At 46.2% G+C, this 12,309-nt stretch overlaps 1 pseudogene across 1 annotated transcript; it reads right to left on the minus strand.

Moving 5' to 3' along the window:
• Nucleotides 1-10,117: 10,117 nt before the first annotated feature.
• Nucleotides 10,118-12,103, minus strand: LOC306652285 (TSC22 domain family protein 2-like; annotated as a pseudogene). The gene has a single exon. The product of its transcript is annotated as a TSC22 domain family protein 2-like (transcript).
• Nucleotides 12,104-12,309: the final 206 nt, after the last annotated feature.

Genomic DNA, 12,309 nt, shown 5'->3' on the forward strand with positions numbered 1-12,309 from the left:
GGTGGGGGAAATGCTGGAAGCTCGACTCTGTTCTGGCTCATCTGAACTGCCAGGAATCTGCTAGTCACCTTAATAAATAGTGCCTGGCCATCCAAGTCAGGCCACAGAGAAAGAATATCTACAGGAAGAACGTTATGGGTTGAAATGTGTCCAACACCCAGCACCCATGAACTTGACCCTGGGTGGATACTGGGTCCTTACAAATGATCAAGGGAAGATGAGGTCTTCAGGAGGGGCCTGAACCATAGGACTGCTATACAAACGCAGAGACCATCTTGAGCACAGGGAGAAGGCCAAGGAAATACACAAGTCAAGGTAAATGTGATGCTTCCACCAGCTAGGAACACCGAGGTTTGCCAACAACCCCCAGAAACCAGTATGGGACTAGAACAGATTCTCCCTCATGGCCCCTGGAGGAAACAGCTTCTCTGAGGCCTGAACCTCAGATGGGTAGACCAGCACAGGGAGTGAATAATTGGCTGTCGTGTGACCAACCAGTGAGTAGCACTTGGTTCATTTGACCTTGGACACTAACATAACCACTCCCCTCCTTCCTCCTGTCAAGAGAGGGATTCCACTTCCTGTCCCAGGAGTTGACCTCAGCTTGTGCCACATCTATTCTGTGGGGCTGCCTTATTCCTGCAGGAAGAAGTCAGTCTCTGTTGAATCTGCTGCTCCTCCTTATGTGGTGACCACAGTGTTTGGTGGCAGTAGAGGACCCTTTCCTGGTTTACAAATGGGTACCCCAAGGTTCAGAGACAACCCAAGGTGCTTGCCTGCAGAGGTCAGGCAGTGGGTGGGCTTCAGCTGCAGCCATGGAGGAAGAACGATTGGCAATGGGAACTTGCCCCCTCTTGAAGGCCTGCTCCAGGGGCTTTTAGTTTTTCTTCAGCTTGGTTAGTAGCATCTACACAAAGTGCTTTCAAAACACTTTACATTTTACCTTTTTTAAAGAAATGAAGTATTCTCATGGAGAGTCAGGGTCATATGATATTTTTCACATGCCACAAAGATTTCCAGCTTGATGGGCACAGCCTGCTTCTCGAGTGGTAGTTCCTTGCCTGCTGCATTTGGGCTTTACAGCTCTGTATCAGCCCTAGAGAGTGGTGGCTATGAAGTACGAAGCCCATACAGGGAAATCCAGGTCCACCAGCCCAGGCAGAGCTGTCTCCTGTAACTGCACAAGTCCTGTCCTGGTAGGCAAGCTGCTGGCTGTGTTTGCTTTTCAAAGAGAAGGGGGCAATGTGGAATTTGAGGCTGTTTTGTCGCATGCAGCAGAAGTGTATGAGTCACTCTGTGCTGGTTTGACCTCCCGTAACTGACTCAGCACTAGAGCACCTGATGTAGAGTCCAGCCCCACTCAGGAGTGAGACCCCAAGCAGTTAGACCTGCAGTTGCCTGTGTTCCCTTAAACCAAAGCAAAGCATGGAGACCAAGTAGCTAGCATACACTTTCTTGGGGCTTGTATTGCTAAAGTACAAATGAGTACAACCAGAAGGTGTGCTTCTCCTAGGAGAGGATGAGGAGTCCCATTCTCAGAGTGGATGAGGTTACCTCCTGCAAGGACTCACTGTAGCTGAGTGACTGGCTATGCCCTGGCCCGCCTCTGCCCTCTGTTGTTCCATTCATCCATACAACAGAAGTTCACGGCTCTGATTACCTAAGAGACACAGGTTACGTGCTGGAGGTGAGCCTGAGCATGGATTGGCCTGCACCCTGGACAACAAGACATGGTATGCAAATACTGATGGGCCCAGGAATGAGTCCCAGCATACCAGTGCTGCACAGACATGGCCACTTGATTTCAAGAACAGTCTTGGGGAAAAAGTGAAATTTCAACAGCCCTTGCAAAAGAGGTAGGTCCACATGGGATAGGCATGAGGAAGGGCATGGGAGGACCTGAGAACAACCGGGCTCTGAAGGCCTGGAAGGATGAGCATTCAGGCCTACATTCTGTGTCTGAATATGACTACTATGGCTTTCATGTGAGTGACATCATGCAGTATGTGAACTTCTGTGACTGGCTCAGCCCACCAACTGTCATGTCTTGAGATTCATCCCTATTGCAACATGTGGAATGTCCTTCCCTTTCCAGGCTAGGTAATATGCACTGTAGATCTGTAGCACATGCTGCTTATTCTCTCATCCTTTGATGGATACTTGAGTTGCTTCCACCTTTTGGTGATTGGGATGCTGCTGCTTTGAAAGTGGTTCTACCAAGACCTGTTTGAGACCCTGCTTTCAACATTTTTGCGTGTGCTCACAAGTGGAATTGTTAGATTGTATGGTAATTCTCTTTGACATTTTGAGAAATCATATTGCTTTCCATAGAAGCTAAACAATTTTTGTTTATTTTGATATACGGTTGACAATTTCTCAAGAGCGCCATGAGAATCACCATCATCATCATTACAACCACCATGACAGGAAACAATTCTTACGATTTCAATTGCCCTTACCTTTACTTCATTCTTTGTAGTTTGTTCAGCCATATGTAAAATGTCCATCACTTATTTAGAATGACAACACTTATCAAAAAGTTGACTTTCTTTGGACATATTCCATCACTAATTATCTTCAAGTGAGTTGTGCAGAACAGAATTGAACACTTCCTGTAATAAAACACAGTGTTGTTGAAGAGCAATTTCCCACTGCTTGCCTAACCCTGCAAAAAAATAGTCAGATGCAAAAATCTCGGCAAAGTCCAGGCATTATCAGGTAAAAACACTGTCCTATGGTTGCTAAATTCAGTTAGTCCTCAACATGTGCTTTGTATTATTACTGCCTAAAAAAGTTCAGAAAACATTTATAAAATGAAATTATAGCAAAGAGAGCCTAGAATATGTTGAAAGGAATTTTACCATATTTGTGGAAAAATTAAGAATTAGAAAGCATTAGATCATTTTATAGAACTTTGGTTTCCTTGAAAATGACAACTTTGAAGGTCTGAAGTGGGGAAGGGGGGTTATAAAAACATGATGCCTGCCTACCGGTTGCGTAAATGCTGTGTTCACCTGCTGTGTAGCAGGTCCCTCAGCAGCTTCACATTCATTTTCTGTAATCTTTATAATGGCCTTTCAGATGAGATTATCTCACTTTACAGAGGAGAAAACCAAGGCTCTAGGAGGCTCAACAGCCTGCAGAAAAAACCATGCTTCCTTAAAGGCTGGATCAACTGAATATGATAAGCTTATTCAGGCTTCTTTTCTGGATTCTCCTTTCTCTAGTTATTTTTCCAGAGCAGGTCTAGAGACAGCAAACTTGGTGGACCCTCTAGAGTTAAATGCCTTTATTTTGCTGTGATATCAGATGCTATTTTGGCCGGGTATATAATTCTAGGGCTAAACTACTTCTTCCTCAGAATTCTGGGAATATTATTCCAGTGTTTTCTACTTTTTAGTGTTGCTGCTGAGAAGATTCAAGTCAATACAACTCTCGACTATCATCCTTTCTCTCAAAGCTCATCACCAATTCTCTTTGCCCTTAGGACTCAGAGATTCAACCATAATGAGACAGGATATCCATCTTTTTGCTCAGCTGCTCCATAGTCCACCTTCAATCAGAAAACTGGATGTTCCTTCAGTTCTGACAAATACTCCTCCCTTGCTTCTTGCTTAATGACTCGCCTCTGCTCCCTCTGCTCTCCTGTGCATTGGCTGGGGCTCTCCTGCGACTGCAGCTGTCTGACTCCAGCCTCCCAACTACAGCTCTGTCTAGGTAACATCAATGCTGTGCTATGCTCTGCACTGGGCAGGGAGTGGGCTTTGGTCAGCCCAGCTCTGGCAGAGGCTGCTCTTCAACAGCTACTCTGCAACAGATTCTGTAGCCCCCAGACCCTCAAGTGCTGCTGGCTTCCATCCAGAGCCTTCTCCTCCTGCTTTTCTGGATCAGGCCTCTTCTTTCAATCCTCCTCTCTTTCTGTCTCTCTGAGATCGCATTAAATTTCTGGTCCACTATTCTTGTTTCTCTTCCCACTGATTTCCTAGATTGTTTTTTACATGTTTTAGGCTATTTCATGGCATTTGTGAGTGTCTCCCGGTTTTAAAAGGATGTGCTCAGTCCATCACATGGCCCTTAATTCAGTTGGTGTTTTCACTGTTAATGTAACACAGGGGACAAAGCACCAGTGTTCGGTAAGTTACCGCTGAGGCCAGTTCTATTTATATGACCCTGCTGAAGCCCTACAGAAACCTGGAGCATTCTACATGGATAACTCAGCATCAGTTAGTTCAGGCTTTTATGTCATGCTACAATGACAGCAAGTTTTTCATGGATGGGTCAGAAATAAGACGAATTTTCTCCACTTCCCTGTCCTTTTGAATACAAATCTCAGTAGCACAAGGTCCTGGACCTGACCATCCAGGACCATTTCCGGTAACAAGCAATGGTGCACCATGGAGCTATGACTATAGTAAGTTTTTACTTTCAGCACAGTTTTATTTTTCCCTGCGATGTTTAATACAATTTCAGTAGAGTCAAAGATGTGTGTGAAAACTGATGCCATTCACCCTCGTTTATGATTCCAAAGGAGTGTGTGTGTGTGTGTGTGTGTGTGTTTGGATGGATGTGAAGTTTGTAAATTGGATCCCATCAATACATTTTACCATTACATAGTGTTTTGTTTACTGTTAAATCTAATCAGCTTGTCAAATAAACTCTGTCCATTATAATATTATTATAATTAGTAAGACCAAAATGTAAGGGTGGCAAACCAAACAATGATTGTTTCCAACACTCCATGGCATTTTGAGGCTGCCTTTGCCTTCTCCATAGCATGGACCCTTGTCCCCAAAAGGGGGGAGAAGATGATGTTCCCAGAATGCATGTGCCTTGTACAATTCATGTGACTTTTCCATTCAGAGATGGCTTGGACTGGCTCAAACTTCTTCAGAGTTGATTAGTTCTCCATCTGCCCAGCGCCCCACATGGCTGTGATGAGAGTCATGCAGGGGCCAGGTAAGAAAGGAGCTGAGGTACCAGCAATCCCATGTTCCCCAGAGGCATGTTCCATGCCAGGGGAGCAGTGTCCTGTGGCTGCTGTAACAGAGTACCACAGACCAGGTCACATGTGTGTGCACAGTTATCCTCCTACAGCTCCGAGGTTGAGTCTGCAATCAGGGCATCTGCAGGCCTGCATTCCTCTGAAGGCTCTGTGAAGACTGTACTTCTGGGCCACCAGCATTCCTCCACTGCCCCCTCATCTAATTGCTGCCTTGTCCCCTCTGTGGCTACTAGCACAGAACATTCTAGCCCCTCTCCCAAGGACCCACATGACTCACCAGGTGCTCCCTGAAAATGCAGGATGGTCTACCATCTTTACCAGCAAAGTCCCCTCTTCTAGCAAGGGCCATGTTCAGGCACTAAGAGGGACATATCGGGCATTGTTTAACCTAGCCAAGTTAGTTTCCCCTTAACCAAAAAATCCTGGACTTCAAAGTGAAAGCAAAACCCCCACCATTCCCTGCTTCCTCCCTTGGCCTATAGGGCCAGAGTTGAGACCCTGGGCCCCAGTCTGAGAACCCAGCTTTTCAGGGCCCCATCCTCACCAGAGCTTTCACTGCTGAGGTCTGAGGGGGGCAGGAGGTGGGTGGGCCAGGGGGCCACGGAAGGCAGACCCTGGCGTTGTGAGCCTGGTGCACCACAAGGGGCCCATGACACCACAACATGAAGCAGGGAGTTGCAGAGAACACACTCCCACAGCCAGGGCAGCCGCATCCTGGTACTGGACAGCAAGGCTGGCCTTCCTTGGTTTCTCCTGATGGAAGGAGGGGCATGCCACTTCCTGCCCTGCCACCTGCATCCCATTGCAGGGGTGAGCTGGGCTTGCTGGGCCCAGCACGGGGCCATATTCAGGACCCAATTATCACCGAGTCATGTCCCTCACCTCTGGAAGCAGGGAGCAAGGGGTTCCTGCCATGACTAACAAAATAGATTACAGAGACAGCTTCTTATCTTATTTGTCATCTTGCCAAAGGAAGGCGGCTGTGAGATTCTGAGGACTGAACTGAGGTTCAAATGCACAGCCACGAGGTAACAGCATACATCCCACGCCTTTGCCATTCTGTGCTCTGATGCTCCAGGAGAATGAGGAACCAGCCCCGAGCTCCTGGACCATAGGATGGGTCTTGAAAACTGGGACTGGCTTACCTAAAGTCAGATAACGACCCAGGAAGAGGGAAAACTGGTTCCAAACCTTAACTACAAATCCACTTTCATTTCCTTTGTGCTTTATTTTCTTTCTCTTTTCCCTTTTTTTCTCTTGCACAAAAGTTGGTCCTTTACAAGAATGCTTGTTGGACTTGGTTAGCTCTCATGTGTATGGCACATGACATTTAAGATCTCCTTCAATGCTCTATGAATTACAGAGACTTTAGAAGTGAACACCTGTGTGTGTGAATCACATTATTTGAAGAGGGTGAAATGAAAGGTTTGCAATCTCTGCCTGTCTTTCAAGAATGCTTAAAATTATGTTGAAAAAATTAAAATAAATATAGAAACAGAGAAATGAACGGAGCCCTCCCCTGCACAGATCACGTCAACGTTTGGCAGCTAATGCACACAGCATGCCCATGTCCCTGTGATGGGTACACAGTGGGCTCCTCCAGCCCTGTAGCAACCTTTCCCCAGGTCCTGGCCTCACTTTTCAAGACCTGGCACTGTAGCCGTGACAAGTGGCCAACTCAGCAATCTGATGGTGACCCAGAGAGCAGTAGGCTCTGTGGGAACATCTGTTGAGTTGTTCCTGGTCCCATTCAGCCCTCAGTGGCAGGACCTTTGCTGCCAGCTGTGAGACTCGGCATCACCAGGTGGCCCCCAGCAGAGCCCTGGGGGGGAGGAGAGGAGGCCCCGCTGAGCCTGCTCACTCCCACTCTCTACTCTCCTCCCCAGCTTTTTTTTTTTTTAAATAAATGCACAAAATTGTATTTATAGCACATCTCAGGGCACAATACTTAGTATTCACAATTTATCATAAGTCATTAGCAAACCACAAAAATAAAAACCATTAACCAGACAGACAGACAGACAGACACACACACACACACACACACACACACACCACTAAGGGATCCTTACAATTAGGTCTTGAACTGCAGTTGACAGTTCACAATTGTGGCCATTCATGGTAGTTTCTGGAACGTGGCCTACAGAGTTCACACAGGTCACTTATCTATGGAAAGCAATCTCTTACTGTGTTCTTTTAGGGCCAGTGATATTTCACACCTTCCCCCATTTAAAGGAGTCTGTTCGATATATAGGTAGTTTAATACAAACTCTGTACCATTTAGTCATTGTAAAGATGGCTACACAATTCTTTATGATCTATATTTTCAACCGTTGTTATATCTACTGGATTATACAAAATCAATTTGAAGAGTCTCAACCACTAATCATAAGCCTTCCTAATAAAAATGTCTAAAAAAGGTATCAACTTCATGGTAATTAACAACGTAGTCAGCAAGTAATGAAAACTGAGAACTTTTGCAATACAATCATCAGCCCTTTCAAAGGTATAACATTTAAGATAGATTAATATAAGGCCTGGTCCATCAATATGAATGACCTTGAAATTGAACTTATAGAGTCTCATATTAGGTAATGGAACCAAAAATCACAAAAGTAAGTGTTTGATTAAAACCCACACCAATTTTTTTGTTAATCTCTCATTTTCCTTCCTTTTCTCAAAAAAAGATTGCACATACTAAAGTCCTAAATTTACAAATATTTCCTTGGGATCTAAAGGATTTGTCATCTAGTCACAAAGTTTGTCATGATTACTCAGGACCTCTCATTCCAATTTATTTTACTTTGAATGACTACAAATAAAGCTTTTTGCAGAATTTAAGAAAATGACCAAAACTAACATATTAAAATTGAGATTTTTAGTAAAACTGTAGTTTCCTCAAAAGCACCCATCTCATAATTAATCACATGCCAGGAAAACTCTTTGATTTCAAACTTAAAACTTTAAAATGCCCTCTCTTTTACAAAGGTTTTTCATTAAAAAAGAAAAAAATTACTATTTCTACCTAATGGATTCAGTCCTTCACCAGGTGCCTTGGTCCTGTGATTAAAAAGTCAAATGTGTAAGATTACATCTTGGAAACTAGCATTTTAAAAATCAATGAAAGGCTATAACAAAAATTAGAAATGTATATTTGATAAGCAACAGATTTTAAAAGACTGGGGTGGGGGATGGAAAAGTCATGTTTAAAACAGGACTACACACATATCAAAACCCTTGCACTAGATTAACTGCTGCAACTAGTAAGAATGATACAGTAGTATCTGTAGTTCAAACATTCAGGTGTCTGTGAATGAGATTCTTGAGATGATCAAATTTTAACACAGTAAGGACAAATAAATGCATCTTTGAGGTCAGAACCTAAAGAATACATTTCAAGAGTTTTCATATGTCAACACATGTCTGCTTCAGGCCATAAGATCATATTAAAGCTCTGAGGAGTATAATCACATATTTACAAACTAAGAAATGTATGATGTATTTTTCATTCATAGGTGTACTTGTGTATGGAAAGGAGGGTGGTCTAGAAACCAGCCATTACTTGAAGAGATATGGGGCAATGTACAGAAACATAGGGGTAAATAAAAGGCTATTTACCAACTTATCAGAAAAAATTCACAAATGGCAGCTAGAAGAGGTAAGATGCCTGTCAATTATTACCAAAGGTGAAAAAAATGAACTCAATCTGAATTTCAGGTTTGCCCTTATGTATGACAATGGGAGCATCTATATAAACAGATTTTTCTAGGTAGCTTGTGGAATCAGTTTCTTTACTTGGTAGTCCCATCCATATAAAGTTTCTCAAAAGACTAGCTAGCTGAGCTCACATGTGGGGACACAGTACTCTCTAAGAGTTTCTCAAGTGGAAGAAAGACTCCCCACAAGCAAGTCACCTATAAAAGAAGATGAACTTTGAATTACAAAAAGCAGTGAAGATGAAAGAATTTCAGTGAGCATTTTTCAAACCAACAGAAGTCTATAACAAAAATAAAAGACTAATTAGAAATGTGAAGTTAAGAATGTAAAGATACTAAGAAATGAAAAGTTTTAACATCTCATTGTGTTCTTCTACATATTAATTATTTTAAAAACCCACAAAAATAGCTTTGATGGTTTAACGCATCTAAAATTACTCTCACTCAAATACCCCAGCAAATGCCTAACTGTAAAATGTCTGAAACTTACTCTGTAATTTTTAACTGTACTTTAAAATGTTGTAACAAGTCAAGAGTTTTAAAATCTACTATAATATATGTATTTGTAGTATGTCAAATTTCCCTGTGATGTTTCTTCAAAACCACTAAAACCCCTCATTAAACCATAACTAAACATCAACTGTTGTAGAATCGTATAGCAACATACAAATTTCACTAAGAACATTAAAAAAGCATCCCTTACATAGAGGGAGTCAATTATTGACATTTATACTTTAACTATAAAATTACTCCTAATTTCAAGAACTACATGTTCTTTAACTACATTAAAGAAATCTCATACCTTCCTTTCCTATATTAAAAATACTGATGAAAGGTAAGCACATCTTTCCAAAATATTTTTTGCTTAAATAAACAATAGTATCTTTAAAAAGTCACTGGGAAGTCTCACACCCCCTTCTATTAAAAGACTGAACCAAGTAGGACCTTCAAAGCTGGATTTGACACTGCACTATCTCTTTGGCCTTTCCAGATACACTGGAGATGATTCCTTACAAGGATTCTGTTTTGTGTTGGTTTTTGATAGAGGGCCTTCTGTTTTTTCCAGAACAGAAAACTTGTTAATAATTTCATGTCTCAGCATCAAAACTCACACTGATAAAGCTGCAATAGTGCTCAAAGGACAATCCTTTGGGAGCATACTAGCTACCCCACCTATATTAAAGTTATGCTGAAATCCATATTTGAATCAAGTGTTGCATCCCTACCCTTTTAAGCACTTAAAAAAAAGTGACAAGTCCAATTCTCTCATTACACCTTTTACTTCAGCAATTTAAATCAATTTCATTAAACTACAACTTATTTAAAAATGAAGGGCTCAACTGAAAAAAAACATAACTTCCCAAAGTTGCAGCTTATGCTGATGCTTGGCCAAGCATTCCTATCCAATATTTAAAATAAGATTTCCATATCCATCTCCATCACTATCAACAGGAATAGCTATGCTGAAGACAGAGGTGGTGAGGTTGTTCATAGGTGTTAACTGGAGGGGGTTGGCCAGGGCATCTGCAACAGGACGCTTCACAACAGGCTTATTTTCAGCAATGAGAGAAAGTGGCGGTTGAGGTAGGGGTTCTGATTTTCTTCTAGTATCGTCAACTTGCCCGACTAAAGGCTGGGTCTGAGTACAAAACTGGCTTAGGTCAGACTGTGGTAGACTAGTTGGAGCACCTTGAGTTGCCTGGGGTTTAGGGCAGCCCATCGTGCTGGATGACACTGTTGCTCCTGCTGACCGGCATATGGCTGCTCAGCTGCTGCGACTGGGCCAGAGGCGCGGGTACATTTGGCATAGTAACAGAAGTGGTAGACACACTAGGCACGCTGGGAGCGGGCAATGCTGCAGGCACGTTTGGAACTCCGGGCACCACAGTGTGAGGGCCACCAGGCACGGCTGACAGCTTACTGCTACCACTGATCTTCGGGGGAGGAACCAACTGGGGCTGCCCGCCCAGGCAGGACCCAGGCCCAGCTGCACCACGCCTCCCTCGGCAGCCGGGGGCACGCCAGCCTGCAGACAAGGCGCGGCCTGCCTGCCCTGCGCAGGCCCCGGAGCCACAGCTTCACTGGGCTGAGAAGACGTACTTTTCAGTTGCGCGGCCGCCTAGGCGGCGGTCTGGCTGGCGCCCAGGGTAAAGCTGGCTATGGCGGAAGGGGTCGCTCTGGCGCTGGTGGACAAGGGCTGCGCCAGGCTTGGCGGCTGCAAGCCGGACACGTGCTGCTGCAAGTACTCACTCTGGCCGGAGGTCTGGACCGGCAGCAAATGCCCGGACGGCATCTGAGGCTGGGGTTGTGAGGAGTGCGCTGGGTACTGCCCTGCAGGGGCCAGTCCCGGGTGCAGAGGCAAGGACACACGGCGGGCTGCGCCAGGTCTACATTCGTCGGTGGCAGAACCTGTGCCCCGGGCCCCGGAGTGGCACCGCCCGGCCTGGCACCTGGGAGCTGGCTTGGTTGTGCGGCTGCCATCATTGGCTGCACCCCACAGCGACTCGGACAAACAGCGGCAGCGGAGCGGAGCTTTGACCAACAGCCCCACCTACAGGCGGCGGCGGCTATGGCTGCCCGACGCTAAAGTTTGTGGCTGGGCCTGGGCGGGCTGGCTCATTTTCTCCAACGGGGGTAGCTGTGACACAGCAGTCAAGGAACTGTCAGACCTCGAATCGGCCCGGGCGCCCACTGCATGGAGGCCACCACCACCACCACCGACCCTCCGGTGGCGCCCAGGCCGCTGTCACGCTCAGCGGTTTGGTCGAAAGTATTGCTGTGCCTAATGCAGTTCCTGGAACTGGTCAGGACGCTGCTGTCCGAGTCCCACTCAGTACTCCATGCACGTCCATCTACCGCGGCGGTAGGTCTCCCCGCTCTCGTGGTCCAGGTTGATCACCCGAAAGCGAGAACTGCAAGTGGTGGGGGGCTGCGCTGGGGCTGCGGTCCCTGGTCCGCTGGACGGGCCCGCCGCAGAGGGTCCTCCCGGAGACCCTGAGGTGGGGGCCGAGGTGGCGGCTGCCTCCAGGGAATTGGCGAGCGGCAGGCCATGCTCTGGGCCAAAACAACTCCTCCTCAGTTGGCGGGAGCAGCCGCCGCTGCCGCCAGCTGCCTGTCCAGGACGAGGTTTGGGGAGACAATCCCAGGGGTCTCCGTGTCCCCGACATTGTTGAGCGTCTCTTCGGAGGAGCTGCGCTCACAGACCTCCTTGGGGGCCTTAATCCATGGCCCGGGAAACGTCGAATATCTCGGAGGAGACGTCCTCGGTGCAAGACTCGTGTGGGTCGTCCAGGCTCTAGGTGTCCTCGGTGATGCTGGTGGCCACCTGGGCAGTGGTGACACTGGTGATGTGGAAGCAGCTCTTCTTGGCCAACATCTTGGACATGGTGAAGAAGGCTGGCGGGCAGCGGGCACCGCCGGTTCCTCGGGAGCTGGAAACCGCGGAGGCGGCGCGCGGGCCCCAGCAAAATCCAGTTCGCGCTGGTGCGCGGCCCAGTACCTGCAATCACCGGCTGCTGCGGGCCGCGAGACATCCTCTGCTGCTTCCTCCTGCAATCACGCTGCGGGCCCGGCCCCTCGCCTCTCAGGCGG

Source organism: Sciurus vulgaris (assembly GCF_902686455.1).
Source record: "Sciurus vulgaris genome assembly, contig: HiC_scaffold_173_arrow_ctg1, whole genome shotgun sequence".
In the NCBI taxonomy this organism is placed as follows: Eukaryota; Metazoa; Chordata; class Mammalia; order Rodentia; family Sciuridae; genus Sciurus; species Sciurus vulgaris.